Source organism: Anastrepha obliqua, chromosome 2 (assembly GCF_027943255.1).
Source record: "Anastrepha obliqua isolate idAnaObli1 chromosome 2, idAnaObli1_1.0, whole genome shotgun sequence".
NCBI classification, from domain to species: domain Eukaryota; kingdom Metazoa; phylum Arthropoda; class Insecta; order Diptera; family Tephritidae; genus Anastrepha; species Anastrepha obliqua.
Window position 1 is genome coordinate 50,165,408 of NC_072893.1, and position 18,067 is coordinate 50,183,474.

General features: G+C 36.0%; 1 long non-coding RNA gene across 1 annotated transcript in view; it reads right to left on the bottom strand.

The window, feature by feature from the left end:
* Positions 1–4,603: 4,603 nt before the first annotated feature.
* Positions 4,604–18,067, bottom strand: part of LOC129236894 (uncharacterized) — a 154,473-nt gene continuing 141,009 nt past the window's right edge. The window contains exon 3 of the long non-coding RNA XR_008581725.1: positions 4,604–4,682. This is a non-coding gene — a long non-coding RNA (uncharacterized LOC129236894). The remainder of the gene's footprint in view (positions 4,683–18,067) is intronic.

The window sequence follows — 18,067 nt, forward strand, 5'->3', positions numbered from 1 at the left end:
TCAAGTGCAGAAAATTTTAAGAGTTATAAGTTTCACATAGATTCATGAAAGCAGAGGAAGCTCGAGGGTACAAGCACTTCAATTTTAATAATTGGCGTACCTTTTAAAATGAAGAAAAAATTAAAAAAATGGGAAAATAGGAAATGAAAAAAAAACATGCGGGGTTTGAGTATCTGCCAACAATGAAATGCTTTATCAATTTATTTGAAACTTAGGCTTTATATAACAAGAAAGTCGTAATAGTTTAAGTGTTAGATAGTCTAACGTAAAACTGCTTTCAGAACTGAATTTGGGTAAATTTTCTCTGCCTCTGATAGGGTTCTGGCCTGTACTAACCTGTAGTAGTGCTCAATGAATCAAGAGTCGAGCGCACAGCAAATAATGCCTGTATAGTATCTTCCTGCATCGCATTCGCTAACTTATGTACATAAAGGGTGGGTGATAAATTTTCCTGCATTAACCCATCACCAAAACCGATCGATATAAAGGATCTTCCCTATTTATGCTAGTGAATGCGCAGAGCCCTGGGGCCATCATTTTCAAAAAGTTGCGTTTTGCGAAGGTCAAGGACCATATTTATTCTGCGCATTCTTCTTCCATGCTTCCGTGTCTGACTTACCACTTTATGTTCAAGTACCTAAGAGCCGGTAGAGAAATGCAGGCGGCTTATCTTTTTATGAGTAGCCTTTCTTAGAATTTGTATATATGTCCCAATTGTTCCGTGGTCAATGGAATGATAGTCACATCCAAATAAGCTTAGCTATGGCATCAGATAAATCGCTACTCTGGGGGCTCAAAATAAGCAGCATTTTTGGAAGAAATAGTACAATGTTATAAGCACTACTCAGCGGTAGCACGCAATATAAAAGGTCGAAGTCTTAGCAATGGAAAAAATCTAGTCTCGATTGAGCGCAGAAGCAACTATCAAATACCGCCTTTTCTGATGAGATAAACATTCTCCTAGTCTTGAGCAGTTTGCGACAAACTGATATTTATGCAACTTTCTAAACTACATATTCATATTGCACACTTCATGGCAGCTACTCATATATATGTATCATTTAAGCCATGGAAAGAGTATTTGCATTTTTAATCAACTTTGGAAGTACACCAGCAATGCGCCTCAGTTTATGTGTACTAGTATATTCAGCAATGCGCTGCTTGCCTTTCTCTGATTATTCTGCCAAGTTGTAATTTGTCACTTTTTGTCACAAACAGTTGCATGTCAGTTTCAGTGTCGCGTATGTGTGTGTATTTGTGCGTGTGTGTATGAGTATATGCCTGTTTCAGCAACACATGTGTACCCCAAATTTTAAACCCGAAAGGGATATGCCAAGAAAGGGATCAGTGAGTAGCGCCGGATTAGTAGGTCGTAGAAAATGGAGCATTGAGTCAACATTTTCTGACTGACAACAAAATTTGGTAGCGTTTTTTTTTCTTTGTTGAAACTAGACGAGGCGTTCACTTTAATTTTTGTAGTTTTTGGCTATCCGACTTGTCTGAAGTAAATTCTTGACAGATGTGCTGATTCTCTGGTAGAAAATGATTAAAAATTTTAAGAAAATAATAGCACTAATTCATAAACACGTACATTTAAGTTTAATTAATAAAAAAGTATTAAAGTTTAGTATTTCATAAAACCATTTTCACAGTTTACTATTTTATAAGAAAATTTTAATAATGTAATAATCAGTAAGGTCTGACCTTGAACTTTACTTGCAGAGTGTACGCAGATGCTATGCGCCTACAAAAGTGCTCTAAGAGTGGGTAAGAGAAGCTCCTGGAGCGATTTTTGAAGTAGAAGAATCTATTATCTCGTTTGTTAAAAGCCCTTTATACTTCTTTCAGAGTCAGCCCAGTATACGCGGGCCTTCATGGTTCGAGAATACGCTTGAATTTCTCCTGGGCACATCCCCTCGCCTAGAGATACTCGTTCTCGACTGAAGGCGTCAATTTGCACAGCGGTAGATAATTGAAATGGACTCCACACAACTGCGGGGCTTGAGCATAACCACAAAACTACCTACAGGTATCTACGACGTTTGTTTTTGGAGATTTTTTTTTAATGTAACTGCAATCAAATGACTTGGAGCAGCTTTTTGGTTGTTTTTATTTTCAACGTAGTTAAGCTGTCAAACAACATAGACTTCTTTCGAGCAGCACAGACTGCTTTCATCTAAAGTTAGCTTTCGAAAGCAATTTTGACACACAAATTCCAAGCGGAGAAGAGTGGAAAAACAATTACTTCATTTCAACTGTCTATACCAGTCTCGGAATGCTATCTCAACGGCAGTCTCATCGACACGGATGGCAAGCAGCTGATGAAATTTTTTTTCTTTAAACAAATTGGAAGAAACTTCTTTTGGGGAAAACAGAAGTAAGGAAAAATAAACTGGAAATTAATTTTGCAAAATATTAAATTTGCATGGATTTTTGAGAATTTTTTTTTTATGATTGGAGTTGGTTCCAGTATTAGAAAAGCTGCTAGCACTAAAGTATTATGTCTGAATGGATGCTTGAACAGTAGTTTGAAGGTACTGCATTGATGCCCATGCATAAATAAATATTTTTCGAGAAAAATATGTACAGTGTTGCTGAAAACAATACCCGCGCGAAAATGGTGAAATGTTTTTACAGTTTTTTTTAATCTTTTTTTAAATTTTTTATGAAAATATAGTTCTTCTGCAACGAAAATCTTCCACCCGAAACTTTGAAGCTTTGTTGAAGTTTCACGCATTTAAAAAAAGAATTTGGTGAGAAATTTAAATTTAAAAATTTGAGCGATTTGCATCAAAGATTCACGAAAAAGTTCAACGAAAATTATCTAACTTCAAATTTTGTAAAAATGAAAAAAAAATGTAATTTAACTGATTTTCATCAAAATTTCAGAATTTTTTATGACTTTTTTAATTTTTTTATAAAGATATAGTTTTTTTGCAACAAAAATCATCTAACTCAAAGCTTCAAATTTTGAAAAAAAAAAATACAAAAAAAAATAAAAATTTTAGTGATGAAATAAAAAAATCAAATTTAGAATTTCAGTACTTTGATCAAAGTTTTACGTTTTTTAAACAGAATTTTTCGGAATTTTTTTTTTCGTAAGAAATATATATTTTTCTGCAACGAAAATCGTCAATCTCAAAGCTCTATAATTTCACAGTTTTTAATCAGAATTTTTTCAGAAATTTCCTTTAATTTTCTTATAAAAATATTATTATTTTTGCAACAAAAATCATCTAACTCAGAGTTTCAAACTTTGTAAAAATAAAATAAATTAAAAATTTAAGTAGCTTTCATCAACATTTCACACTTTTGAAACAGAACTTTTTGTCATGGTTTTTCTTAATTTTTATAAGAAATAACGTTTTTTTCTGGAACAAAAATCGTCAAACTCAAAGTAGTAAACTTTGAAAAATAAAAAAAAAAGTTTATTTAAAGGATTTTCATCAAACTTTCACACTTTTTAATCAGAATTTTTTCAAACATTTTAATTTTTATATAACATTTAGTTTTTTTTGAAATCATTTAACTCAGAGTTTCAAACGTTGTAAAAATGAAAAACATAATTGAAAATGTAAGTGATTTTTTCACCCTTTTTAAACAAAATTTTTCGAGATTTTTTTTTTTTTAAATTTTTTTTTAATATAGTTCCTATGTACAAGTATGTAGCATAGATTTGTATGCGCTGCCAAATTTGAAGGAAATTGTTGAAATGCAAGATAAAGTCCAAAATAAACAAGACTGAGCTAAAATAGAAACGACAGGAGCTTTGTTCTGATAACTTCTCTGTTTATTTATCGAAAATAGTCCCCTCTGTCTTCGATAAACTGTTTTGCGCGATCTACCTGTAAAACCTTTTCGAAAGAGTGTTTCAGGTCATTGACCGGAATGTCCTCCAGGATGTCGGAACAAGCCTTTTGAAAGGCCTCTACGGACGCAAATCGTTTTCCCGTTTCATTGCCAAATTCAATTTTTCGAATAGGTAGAAGTCACAGGGAGCCATATCAGGCAAATATGGGGAGCGATTTATGGTTAAAATGCGATTTCTAGTCAAAAAATGAGTCCCAAGAGTGGATCGACGAGATGGTGCATTACCATGCAATAAGCGCCAGCTTCATCCTTCGCGGTATTTAGTGTGAATACGACGAATGCGATGCCACAAACGCTTCAAAACATTTTTATGAGGCCAGTCTTGTTTATTTTGGACTTCACCTTGTAAATAATGTATCACAAATCTGGCATCGCCTAGAGTATAAAGACTAAATGTCTATTCATTGTGTTACACTTTTTTACTTCCTCTTGAATATTAACAAACGAGAACTCGTTGAATTAAGGCTCTGCGTTTTACTGCGTATTCTGAACAATTTGTTATGCAAAAGCTTTATTTTTTAACTGTTGGATTAAGTCATGAAATTTTGAGTTTCACATAAATATGAATTTTCACCGCTTGATTTCTCTTCAGTTCATTTTATGCACACACACATACGTACACGCGTATGTAGATATGCTACAGTGGTGCACTTAAATCTTAATTTATTTATATTTTTTGGATATTCACATATTTTCCAATTGAACTCTAAATTATGAGTTATTCAAATATTTTTACCTCAATTGAAATAAACTAATAACTGCATTCATAAGCAAAACCGATTAAATATTCATGGCGCATTCTGAGAGCCCACCTGCAAAGAAAAGAGAAAATACATTTTTATCAAATCATTGAAAACTGTTTTTTTTTTTTATTGAAGAAATTAAGCTACTGAATATTTGGCCTTTGCTTTATGCTGAGAAAAAGCACTCAAAGAAGAATTTAAAGTTGGTATTTTGTGGCAAGGCAACAAAGATTAAACCATAAGCTACAATACTAGTAAACTCGTTTTTTTTTATTCTAATCTTCATATGTGCATGGCTACATACGTATATTTTATGTATATGTGTAGTTTGTGTATTGCAGTAAACATGGCAACTGCCACAGAATATTTGAGGTAAATTTTAGATTTGACTTAAACCACAAACTGTAAGCCAATTAAAAGTCAAAAATAAGAAGAGACAAGCAACCGAATTGGAAAGTTAAGCAATACACCTATAATAAATACACGTATACCTATAAGTGCCTAAGTATATGCACAGCATACACCCTGCAGAGCAAACCTGAAAAAAAATTCTCCTTTGGAATTAACGATATGGCGCTAATTTTCAACTGCTTCCCTAGCGCGTTGATTTTTGACAAAAGCGCGAGCACAGAGCAACTTTATTTGCAAAGTACTTTTCCATGCCTTTTCCTCGTGCTGCCTCACTTTAAGAGACACCACCATTTCTAGGTTCCAGTACAGATTAACGCTTTGTTCAAGTGATCATAGAGATCGAAAAGATTATATAGACCCTGGACTTTTTTAAGCATATTTTGAGTTCGTTATTACAGTCTTCTGGTCTATAATTACGCAGTGACTGCCTGCAAAAAGAAGAATTTTAAAGTTACGTGCTCCATAATGCCTACCAACCTTTTCGTCATGCCAAGAGCACAAATTTCGATTTTCAAACTTCTACACTAATCCGGAGGTAATCAAATTTCTTCAGTGAGAAATGTTGTGCGAAAGCGCCAAATTTTTTTCTTTCATCATGAGAAAATTGAAATACTGTCATTGCTTAGAATGTTTTTAGAATCTACGTGACTGCTATTAATGAAGTAGACCTCAAAGTTGTAAAAGAGTCAAACTCCGTGATCTGATGGGCACAACTTCTATGTTGCATTTCTGTTCTTAAGATGGCAGCACGATCTTTTCCGTCCCCCGCAACCTCTCTGACTTCCACAACTACACGGGATTTTTGTCAGAAAGCGCTCCAATTGTATATCTATAGATGGAATATTCTGCAAGTCTCTAGCGCTAACTGAGGTATAGAGAATGTCCAAGACCAATTCGAAAGCAATGAAATTTCCGGCAGGGTATGCACTCATATAGGAAACACGTATATGCATGAACTCATGTTGCTGATGCTATTAAAAGCACATATTCATGAATACATACGAATGTGTGATTTAACTTAAGCTGAAGAGTACAATATTTTTACGATAATTAACGACATCGAAAAATATCCAAAGTTTAATAAAACATCAATAGGAGTGTGGTATACTACATACATACATATATCGATTATAAGATAAATAACGCTTATAGGTTTATTTACACACGCACACATGTATTGAATACAAATTCTAAAATACCCCCTTTTAATCGTTTGCGCAGTTAGTAACACATTGCGTATACGCAATTTTTATGTGCAGCCAATATGTAAATGGGCCGAGTAAATGTATGTGGGTATGTAATAGCAGATATTAAAGTACATATATACATACATATATCTCAGTAATAGAAAAGTACGCATACACACTTATGCACGTACATTTCTAATAGCTTATACAACCTTAGAAGGCTCTAAATGGAGCAAAAGAAATTCATCATCTTGAATATGAATCCCAATTAAATTCCTGTTCCTACAGCGCTAGGATTTTAAGCTTAGAACAAATGTTGCTAGAGCAACATTGCAGTAATAGACTGGCTGAATTTTGTACTTTAAGCAGATTTCTTGGAATTACTTAATTATGGAAAATATTCGCGTTTAAAGAGATTAATTAGTAGAAGGGCATTTACAAGTGAATTCTTTGCAGCTGAACAGTTGGCAGGAAAATGAGTTTCTTTGTATTCGCTCTTAAAAACGTATTTTACTTATGGGGTACAATAAGCTTTTTATCATTCTTTGCGAGTAAGGCGGAGGAGGAGGAGGAGGAGGAGAGCTGTGGAGTTTTACCTTCAATAAATCAAAAAAATTATGAAGAGAAACTCTGAACACTTTGTGTTAAAGGGCGGCTTATTCTTTAAAGAAATCAATAAGTAATATTAAATAATAAGCAAAAGTAAGAAGCAAAAAGTTTAAGAACTCCATTAGAATTATTTTCCTCAACGTAACACAAATTACTTAGTTGCTTTAAGAATGTATCTGATAGGCAACAGATAAAATCAGTAAGGAATAGTTTTATTTGCCGAGAGACTGCATCGATATAGAGTAAGCACTGAGCGGAATATTCCCTGTACCTGCTTTTGCCTTTGCCTCGCTTACCCTCTGCCTTTCTTCATCTGTAACTACTTTGTCTCCGGTTTCTCTCAAACAGCCTCTTACGACACATTTAAAAGGGCCCGTAAAGTACGAAAAAACCTATAGAAAATTTAATAGTTTGCGCGGCCCGATTCCTAAAATCAGTAAACATTTGTTGTAGTGGCTATCTAAGGCATTTGTGTTTTCATATAATCCATTTCGCGGCATTGCCACATATTTTAGTATAATTTGGGTACTTCCGACCGAGTCTTCTTAAAAGTTAACGGTTCTGAAAATTAACATTTTTGAATTTTTCATGCTTTTACTTCCACGAGTTATAGAAAATGATTGTTGAAGAAACTAAAGTGGTTGCTAATGAAGAGATAACCGATAAAAAGTGGATAGTAAAAGTAATAAAAATAAAATAATAAAAATGAATCGGAAATTATCGAAATAAGTACTAAATAATAAGACTTGATCGATAATAGTACTAATTCATCGATAATAATAAAAATTTATCGAAAAAAATTATTTGTTTTAGAATATAAATAACTAGTCGATAAACGAAGGAATAAATCTATTTGCCAAAAAGTTCCCAAAAGCTTACCAATAACAAAAATAAATCGAAAAAATTTAAAATAAATTGGCACTACTAAACACACATCGATAATAATAAAAAAAGTACTTACAAACTAAACTAAATCAATAAAATTGAAAAAAACCGATAAAAAGGAAAATTAAGCGCTTATAATTAAATACATATTTTGTTAATTAATCGATAAAAATCGATTTAAACGGTTATAGGGAATGATTGCAGAGTTACCAAAAACGAATTTTTAAGAAGAAAAACTATTTTTTTATCGATAAATGATAAAAAAATCCATAAAAGGGAATCGCATAGAATAAAAGTTTGTGATATTAAGAATTTATCGATAATAAAAAGTAAATCAGGCGTGCAAATAAATGCATAAAGATCCATTTTAACGATATAGAAAGTGATTGTTACTCAAAGTGGATTCTGATGAAGCTAAATTCTTATTATTTTCGATAACTGAAAGAAAATCTATAGAAACAGATCTATTAGAATAAAAATTTGTGATATTAAGAATCTATCGATAATAAAAAGCATATTGAACCTGTAAGTAAATGGATAACTCGCTTTAAAAAGCTTCCCCATAGAGTTCCTAAAATTTAATCGATAATAATAATAAATATAATCAATACTAAAAAATGCATAGTAACAGTAGTAAAAATATAAGTATTAAAATGAATCCAAAATAATGTAAAAAAAATTTAATAATAAGATTCAATCGATAAAAAGATTAATTGATAGTGGTAATAAATTATTGATAAAAATTATTCTATTGGCAAAATAATTAATTAGTTGATAAACAAAATAATAAACCTATTTCCCAAAAAGTTACAAGAACTAAATAGCAATAAAAATAAATCGATAGGAATACAAGTAAATCGATAACACTAAATATCAAGCAATAATCAAAAAACGATAATAATGGAAATGAATCGTGAATACTATTAATAAATCTATAGATAATTAATCAATTAAATTCGACTAAAATCGACACATATATTTGGTATACGTGGTACCTAAGAAGTTCTAAGAAAACAAACGCAACTAATTGGTTAATTTTGTCTCTTCCTTTAGCAGCGGTCAAGTGGCCAAAGAAGCAAATTCTTCAGATTGACAACCAATTTTGCGAGGTGGTGATCTTTTAACGAGCATGCGGCTCAGCGCAAACAACAATGCGACAGCCTGATTAAAACCAAGTACTGCAATAGCCATCTATCTGAATATCAAACTCTGTCGCCCAACAGGCATAAGGTACTTGGCTGAGTTTTGATGCATAACTTGAGAAATAGGTATTGTCCAGTATTTCTTAATGGCTCGAGTAGATTCATCAGCAAGCGCAAGTGGCTTTGAAGGTCGCAGCGAATTATGAGGTAACCAAATGGAAGGGAGCCTCTTTGCAAATCTGCTATTTTACGTGTCGTCAGAAACACATGAGGGTATATTTATGGACCTGGTAACATGCCCCTGCCACCACCTTTTAGTCTTTATTTGAAAGTAAACATAATACAGTTTTATCAGAATATTTTATGTAAGTACCGAGCACCAAATAAATGGCTAAGGGGATCCCTACTAATGATAGATGGCATCTCTACTTAGTAGACTGCAGGCAAAAATAGAGAGATCAACCCAAGGGAAGCGGGATATAATGGTGGGGGTAGCTTTCCGTTCATTTATACAGAGGTGAACTGTGAGCAAATGCGCTAAAGGCCAATCACCGGTGTAAACTCCTAGCATCGGTACAACGAACGGCAGCTCTGATACTTGTGTCTGCCTACTGCATAGTTTTAGGGTCAGATGTTCAATTTAATAAGTGGTTCAATTCCGATAGATTTACTAGCCTTAGAGAGCAATCAACTGTGGGCATAGAAGGACGAAAGGATGGAAGAAAGAGTAAGCAAATTGCAGCGCGCTAACTAAAGGAAGAAACGATTAGGCTATGCAAGACCGCTGGAGAAACGCAACACGCGGCAGAGGGACGACTAGGCTAATAAAAAACGTCAGTACCTGATACAGCAGGAACTTCGGTGAAGTCAATTTTTATTCAACCCAAATGCTTTCGAGCACGGGTATTTCCAGAAATATCTGTTCAAAATAGGGAAATGCATATACGATAACGCAGCCGAAGATGACGCTGAATGCACCTTTTTCCAGTGTATGCGAACGTCGAACGCTGGAGAACGCAGTCGACCACATAACCACTGAAAATGTAATCGACAAGATGCTCAGGAAAAAACCAAAAAAAAGACAAAAAAAAATGGTATCTCAACCAGTTTTACCCTAAAATTGTTCTAGAAAGTAGATATTACATATATATACAAACTCTTCAAGGGCCTAATAGTCAAAGGCTGACCTGATCAAATTAATGCATACGCCTGGTAGCCAACTTGCACCGACGGCACCTACTCCAGATTACCACCCTCTTTCTATAGACTTAACTTCATGTGTATGGAATTACTATTCACACACAGATGTATATATATACACATAAGCCATGCTACTATTGCCAAAATAAAATCCATGTTGCACATTGTGCAGATATTTTGTAATACAAACATATGAAATTTCCATATTAAAAATACGCGCACACATATACACATATAGGAGCTTTTGTTTTTGCAATTGCTATCACAATCAGCTGCCTCGCATTGAGGCAAGTTTTCCGCGCGCTTCACTTTCTTGTAGCAACTACTTTTTCATGCAAGTACGAATATATGCACATACAAAGACACAGTCTGTTTACATAATTTTTATTTCTTTTTTGTCGTTTTTTTCAGTTTTTTTTGCTGCACATTTTCGCTTGCATAATGCTGGCCGCCCACTTTTGTGTTTACGGAACTTTTGTTGGCTTTATTTGCGCCTGTACTGTTGTTGCCTGTCTTCACTTTTTCACAAACTAAAATAAGGAGTTGATATGTATGCATTTGAGCCATCTGTAACAGCAGCTCCCTGTCTAGAGCACTCAGCGTTTATAAGTCAAAAGCACAGAAACACATTCGCAGTTTAATATTTTGTTTACAACCTTCTTTTATAGCCTCTTTCGCGCTTCTCAAGCAAAGAGTTAGCATTTTTTTGCGTTTTTTTTTTTGTGCTTTTGTTTTTATTATTTTTTTGTATTTTTTCGCATTTTCACACAAAAGTATTTATGGCTTTAATCCAGTCTTCATCACCCTGCCAACTAAGTCAGTCAGACTGGTATTAGAGGCGCTTGGCGTATTTCATACGCACACTTCCATTATGAAGTCATTGAGCTGAGCTTGAAACTGAGCCACTCCGCAAACAGCAGACTTCTGCAAAGGGAATGGCAACAACATCTAACGCGCAATAAAAGTAAGAAAACATAGCAAACACCAAGAGTAGCTTTTTAAAATTCATACTTTTGTAGACACATGCAATGTTCCTAAGCGGATTTTGTGTTTCTTCATATGCGGACACATTTGTTCAAACGCTATGGGAACATTTCTAAATAAATATAAAATTGACTTTATTGACAATTTTTTTCCTTTTCTACTCAATATGAATATTTTGTCTAATTTTGCCTTCCTAGAAAGTCCTTCACTAAGTTCCAATAGACTATAACTGAACACATTTCCACACTTTTGCGCTATTTAATTAATTTTTTAATTTTGTTTCTTTGCGAGTATTCAACAAACATTCTGATTGCCAATTTTTCGATTTCTGAACGCAGCAAACTTTTCGCGTACTTTTATTTAGCAGACATTTTTGATTTAAATCTCTAAAATATTCAAAAATAAAAAAAAAGTATACTAAATATTGCAGGCATCTGGTCTGTGTCTTATGCCACCTAAGAGATATTTCGAGTCCACTACATTCCACAAAATTTTGAAAGTTTTCACAGCTAAACGTATCCTAAGGCTTAGGACATCCTACCGCCCTGTCTCAGATGCAGCAATTTTCGTGATCAGCGGGCAGATACCCGTCGACCTCATGGTCCGGGAACGAATGGATGCGTGGGACTCCAAGAAAAAACACGGCATCACTAGCTTCTATGAGCAGAGATGCCAAACGATGCTGTGGGGCCAAAGCCGATGGGACACTGAACCGAGTGGCAGATGGACGGCGAAACTTATTTCATCAATTGACCAATGCTTCCAAAGGAACTTCGGGAAAGTGAACTACTTCTTAACTCAGTTCCTCTCGGGAGATACCTATTCCGCATGAGCAAGGTAACCGATTTGATGCGATGACGCTTAACAGACGTTTTTTAGTAGTGACAGATGGCTCGCGCAAAGAAATGCCCTGAGGGAGCACATTGGCGACATCGCGCCGTGCAACATAATTAATAAAATGCTCGAATGCGAGGACAGCTGGAACGCGTAAAAGAAATACATCAATAACGTATGTACTAGGAAAAAAAATGGACCTCGACACAGTGCAACAAAACGAAGCCGCATAGATAGAGACACAAGAAGACGAGCCTATAGTATGAAAGCTGGCTACAAATATGGTAGACCCAGACATGGATGAATAGAATTGGTCCTCTATGGATGCCGTTCTGGGCAGTACCGAAGTAATATAGAAAGTAGTTCTGGCAAGGAACTGTGCCACCCCAGAAGGAGAGGAGTGATCGTTTTTGTGGCCACCCCACACGACGCAGTAGACGACGGTCGATGTAAAGGCGAAAGCATTTTGAACCATACCTCAGCCACCAAAAAAAAAAGGTTTGGGACATCTAACAGGTTGCGATTGATGAACACAGATTATGCTTCCCCCTAACACAGTACAGGAATAGGCTATAAAAACTGGGTTTACCAGAACACAGAGGCTGACATTTTTCATAACTCCGATTCAACACTTGCAACTCTAAATTTGTTGTCGTTCTCAGTGAGGTTAAGATTCCAAACTTAAAAGTGATGCCAACAATTTACAGTGAAATAAGATCTAGCTTCTTCTCCCATCAACTCTCACTTAGAAATACTTACAGACATTTAGACTACCATAGAGTTTTTACAAGCCTGGATCTATAAAGTTGGCACGACACCAAGACAGACCAAGATAGACCACGATTTTTCAAAGCTCGTTTAAATTGTAGATAGTCTCATCGTGATCTATGGTCCATGATAGCCGGTAGTGACCAACTGGAAATGTGTTCGTGTGCGTCGAGAATCCCTATAATACCTGCGAAACATAGCTTCAGCTTCACCCAGAAAATGAGAAATCAAATAAGTGTTCGTCCATCCGCCGGCAGGTGAGGAGGGGCACTTCGCAAAGTGATGTTCTCGTACCATTTCTCTAGGTTGTTGTTGTAAATGACGTGCTGGAGGAGCTGGTGAAAGGGTGCTGCAGGGGAATTGCCTACGCGGATCGTGGCAGGGATACCTGAAGAAGTTGGAGAGAGTTCACAGTTCGGCACTCATTGGAATCAGTGGGACGCTTCGAAAGATTCCTACGCTGGCGCTCAACGCAATGTTAAATGTAGTATCCCTAGATAACGCAGGCAGATTTGGTGCTGCACGTAGCGCAATCAGACTAAAGGTTCGGGCTATAGGCTCAATCTCACTTATAGGCACTCAAGCATTCTTAGAAGCTTCGAGTTCATCCTCTTGTCAACCGATTAATGTATACCCTCGCTTAGTTCAACCGGAACTTTCTCCACTCATATTCCATAAAGGGAAGAGTGGACGGGGAGATACACGATTACACGATTATATACGATTACTAATCGAGATACCTGCAAAGTATGGCATTTAACTTAGCCATAACTCGATGAACGCAGAAAACGCAGTTGACTGAGGCTCTAAAGAACAAATACCTAGATTTTTTTCATTTGAGTATTTACAGCGCATTAGACAACTGACCACATGGCCATCAGTTTTGGAGACACACCTAGTGATTTTTATATGAGCAAAATGAGCAAAGAGGTAATCAGTTGCTGGAACGACTAATTTTATTCTTGGCGTTTCTAACGCTTTCGCCTTTTTCGAAAACTATAAGCAGTTCAACTGAATTAAAGTTCTACTTTCACAATGTTTCAGGGCTTCGTTCGAAAGCAGAAGCAGCTCGAACTTTTAGTCAATATTTGGACTATGCTGTTATTGTATATTTGTTGAGCCTAACGATGATTTCTTCGATAGTGAACTCTTTGAGGTGAATTCTTCTAATAGGTGGAGATATTTTCAGCGCAGTGCAAGTCAAGCTACGCTTTTACTTCCTTATGATTGAAAATAGTAACATTCTTTTGGACCAACTGTGCATCTGGTTGAGTGGATCTCCGTCTACTGCATCACTGTTTTTTGTAGTTTTTTACGTTCCGCCCAATAGCTGTGATAAACTGTACTGCTCGCATGCTAATAATGCCATTTTCCTAGGTCATAAGGTAGGAGATAATCATTTAGGTGTTCTAGGTGACGATTCTTCAATAAGCTCGCTTGCCAATTTTTGTCATACGGTGATGTCTCATATAATTTTTAATTTTTGGGGGTTTTTATTATTTTAATGGGTTTTTAATAATACTTATACTTGAGGATTGTAAAATTACTTCTATTAGTCCCCTGTTTAAGAGTGCCAATAAAAATAATGACTACAATGTCTGTTACCTCTAATTTAGTTCACTTTATAGTTCACTGTATAAGAACTGGCATACATATATATGGTAGAGACCAATGAAGCGTTTTTCATTTCAAACGTTTATTAACAAAAAATGGTTAGAAATTTAATCTTCAAAATAATAGCCATTGCTAGCGACACATTTTTCCCATCTCTCAGGCAATTTTTGGATGCCGCTCCAAAAAAATTGGCCGTCTTTGGCCGCAAACCAATCATCGAGCCACATTTTTGGCTTCTTCGTGAGAATGAAGAGAAGAAGAAAAGTGCGTGCGATGAAAACAAATGATAATCGGAAGGCGCCAAGTCTGGTAAGTAGGCCGCATGCTCCAGCAGTTCCCAATCGTACGTCTCCACCAATTCCGGGGTCGCTCTTGTTCGATGTGGCGGTGCATTGGCACACTGTCAGTTCATGCGACACCCATCTTCCGACCTTTAAAATCACGCCCATGTGTTTCAAACGTTTGGAAATGGTTTTTTGGGTCACTCACAATGGCTCTGCCATTATTTCTTGCGTTTGACCATCATCTTCATCCAGCGATGCTTGCAATTCGGCGTCCTCAAACTTTTTCGGTGGCCGGTCACGGTCCTCGTTCTCCACGCTAAAATCACCACTTCGGAATTTTTCAAACCACCTGAAGCACTATGCTCTACTTAGAGCATGTCCACCATAAGCTTCTATAAACATTTGATGAGCTTGAGAAGCGTTTTTCTTCAATTGATAACAGAAAATCAACGACTTCCGCAAATCGTAGTTTGAAGGCACGAAATTCGACATTTTAAAGAGCGACAGAAATGCATTGTTGTATGAAACGTTGCAAACAATCAACTGAATATTGTTGACAGAAGACAGACGAAAAAAATAACACATTTGGGAAGGTTTAAAAATACTCCTAGCGACATCTATCGACATAATAGCTGAAATTAGGCGCAAGTCCAAGAGGCACAAAAATGTCGCTGATTTTTAGCCATTTTTTGCTGAGTTGTTGAGTATTTGCTTTCCTATAGAAGACTTTCTTTATACACCGAAAAAAAATATACTTAAACATTAAATATTGTATAATTCATAAAAATAGTTTTTTTTTACCGACTTTAAACTTCACCATATATTCCTGAAATTGGATGGGCTACAAAACTGCCTTTTGTGGTATTTTGGAAAGCAAGGTCCGAACTAGTCTCATACGTTCACCAGTTTCAAGGCGCCGAAAAAGTCATTGTGCGCGAGTGAGCCAGGCTACCTGCAAGTCGCATTCGGGCAGCTAGCGATTCGTATCAATACCGTCTCAAGTCAAAGCAAAAGTCAAGGCAAAAGGTGGTTATATCGAGCGAAAGTAAATTGATTCTTAAATTTGCATTATTTTCACACTTTTTTTACTTTGAATTGAATAAAAGTAAATTTCCAAACTAAATTTATGGCCTTTTTAATTGGTTACACTTCGAGTGCCGGATCCTCTATATATAAAACTGCCTACCTTCAAGTTTTTTAGAAATTCTGAATAAAAACTTGAAAGTGTTAATTTTTTAATATTTACAATATAATTTCCTTTTTAATGTTGTGGAAGGTTTTGAACTTTGATACAGTAGAAGATTTTCATTTAATATAAAATCAAATAATTGGCTTGAAAAAAAACAACAAAGAGGGGTTGAATCCCTTGGCTCGGTAGCTTACGGCCTAAAAGTTTAAGTCTATCAGCAAAAACTTTCTATAGCATAACTTCATAACCTGTTACTCTAGAGAGAAAGGCCACATCTGGCAAGATTTTCCAAAGAAGAGAGGATACTTTTTAACCCTCCGATGTTCGGTGCCTTATGATGCGGTAAGTGCATCATAAGGGTCTGCCCAGACCCATACAAATAATGTAAGAAATACGGTTTTAAAAATAATTTTATTTATTTATTTGAACGGATTAGTATTAATTACGAAGAGCAATTGGGTTTACAACTATATAGTTGCATGGAATGTTCATTAAGACATATGGGACGATTACATTTGCTGCAGTTATAACGAGTTTTACGTCGCTTTTTCGAAGAAGAAGCAGCACAATGGTAGCACGATGACCGTGTTGAAGCAACTTGAGCATATGGTTGTTGCTGTACTGCATCTGATGTCGATGGACAAGATTCCGGTACCTTAAAGTAGCGAAATAATTTATTTTAAATTAGTAAATATGAATACATGCATACACATATCTTTATACGCGGAGATATATGTAGTTGTGTATATAATTCATACTCACCTTGATATTGAAAAGATTCATTGCTTGTCTTATATGAGCAAACCTCCATACTAATGGGTTAGGCGCCCGTTTCGTCTTTTGTGGGATAACTAGCTGCCGTGCCAATTCAATGATAAATGAGCGCCTCTTATCACTCTGCTTTGCCGGATTCAGCTCGTCATAGATGATGGCCACTGCCAATGGTTTGTCGAGCGTTTGCACGAATAGCCAGTCAACATTTGATCCATTGTATCTACCCCCGCTTTAAATTTATTGTAGTCCAAAATTTGATCTGGCTTGAATCCTTTCAATGGATCGGTGCTTTGACGATAATGGGCAGTGGATAACATAATTACTGGCTTTATCGGCTTTGCCATATACATACGAGCACAGAGTGATATGATATTGTGATAACAAAATAAAGTGCTTTTAACATCACGCTTCGGTTAAGCAATTCATGCGGAATGAAGGTCTTATTTTTTCTTATGGTACCGACGAAAGCCACTCTACGATCCATGAACATTTCTGCCAAGTTGTATGTTGAAAAAAAATTGTCAGCATAAATAGTCCTACCGCTGTCCATATAATTTTCATTAATTTCATGACGACCCGTTCACCTTGATTCGTTTCTCGCTGACCACTTGGTGGTTTTCCGGTATAAATTATACCTTTCAAAGGGTAGTTTGAAACAGAGTCACAAATCCACCACACTTTCATGCCATATTTTGCCGGCTTATTCGGAATATATTGGGTGAATCGAGTGCGCCCACGATATGGAAATAACTGTTCACCGACGGTTACATGACAATCCGGAGTGTATGCTTTCTCTAAATTGGCCATCAGCATGAGCCATACATCGTCCAGGGCAGCAGATTTGCTTCGCTTCAACCTCTCAGCACGAGCACCACTGGTATCGAAACGGATGAAAGTAGTTAAGCTCTTGAACCGATTCAATGACATAGTGGCCTTATAAATTGGCATATTGTAACTGGCCCACAATTCTTTCGCTGGCTGAGAATTCGAGTGGAATACACCAGCAATAAGTAGCATTCTAAAAAAAGCATACATTTCGTCTTCGTTAGTCATTACCCAAGAACGCTGTTTATTACTGGGATGCTTTTCATTCCATAGAGGAAACGCTTCAACGGTTTTTCTGTTGGTTTCCCACACAATGATACTTACGATTTCAGGAGACAGCAATAGCTTGAAAAGAGCTTTATGACTCGGTGACGCTCCTCGTAGTGGCCCTTTACGAGTAAAAGTTGTAACATTGTGACAACGAGGCCTTCCAGGTGGTGGAGGATTTGAATTCTACATCTTACCATCTTTCGACCTGTATATAAGGCCCTGGGTAATAAATGTGCTGCATGATTCCATTGTGGTTGAAGCCTGAAGGGCGATAGCTTCTCTATACAAATCCTCAATATCATCATGGTTTTAATACAGAACAGCCTCTAACTCGATTTCTTGTTCTATATCTGATGCTTCACCGAAGTTATCTTCATCTGGAAAATAATCATCATCTTCTACGTCGCCACTTGTTTCAAATGGATCGGAGTCCTGTCCCATAATTTCTTCAATTTGTGCCTGAAGTCGCTGACGTTCT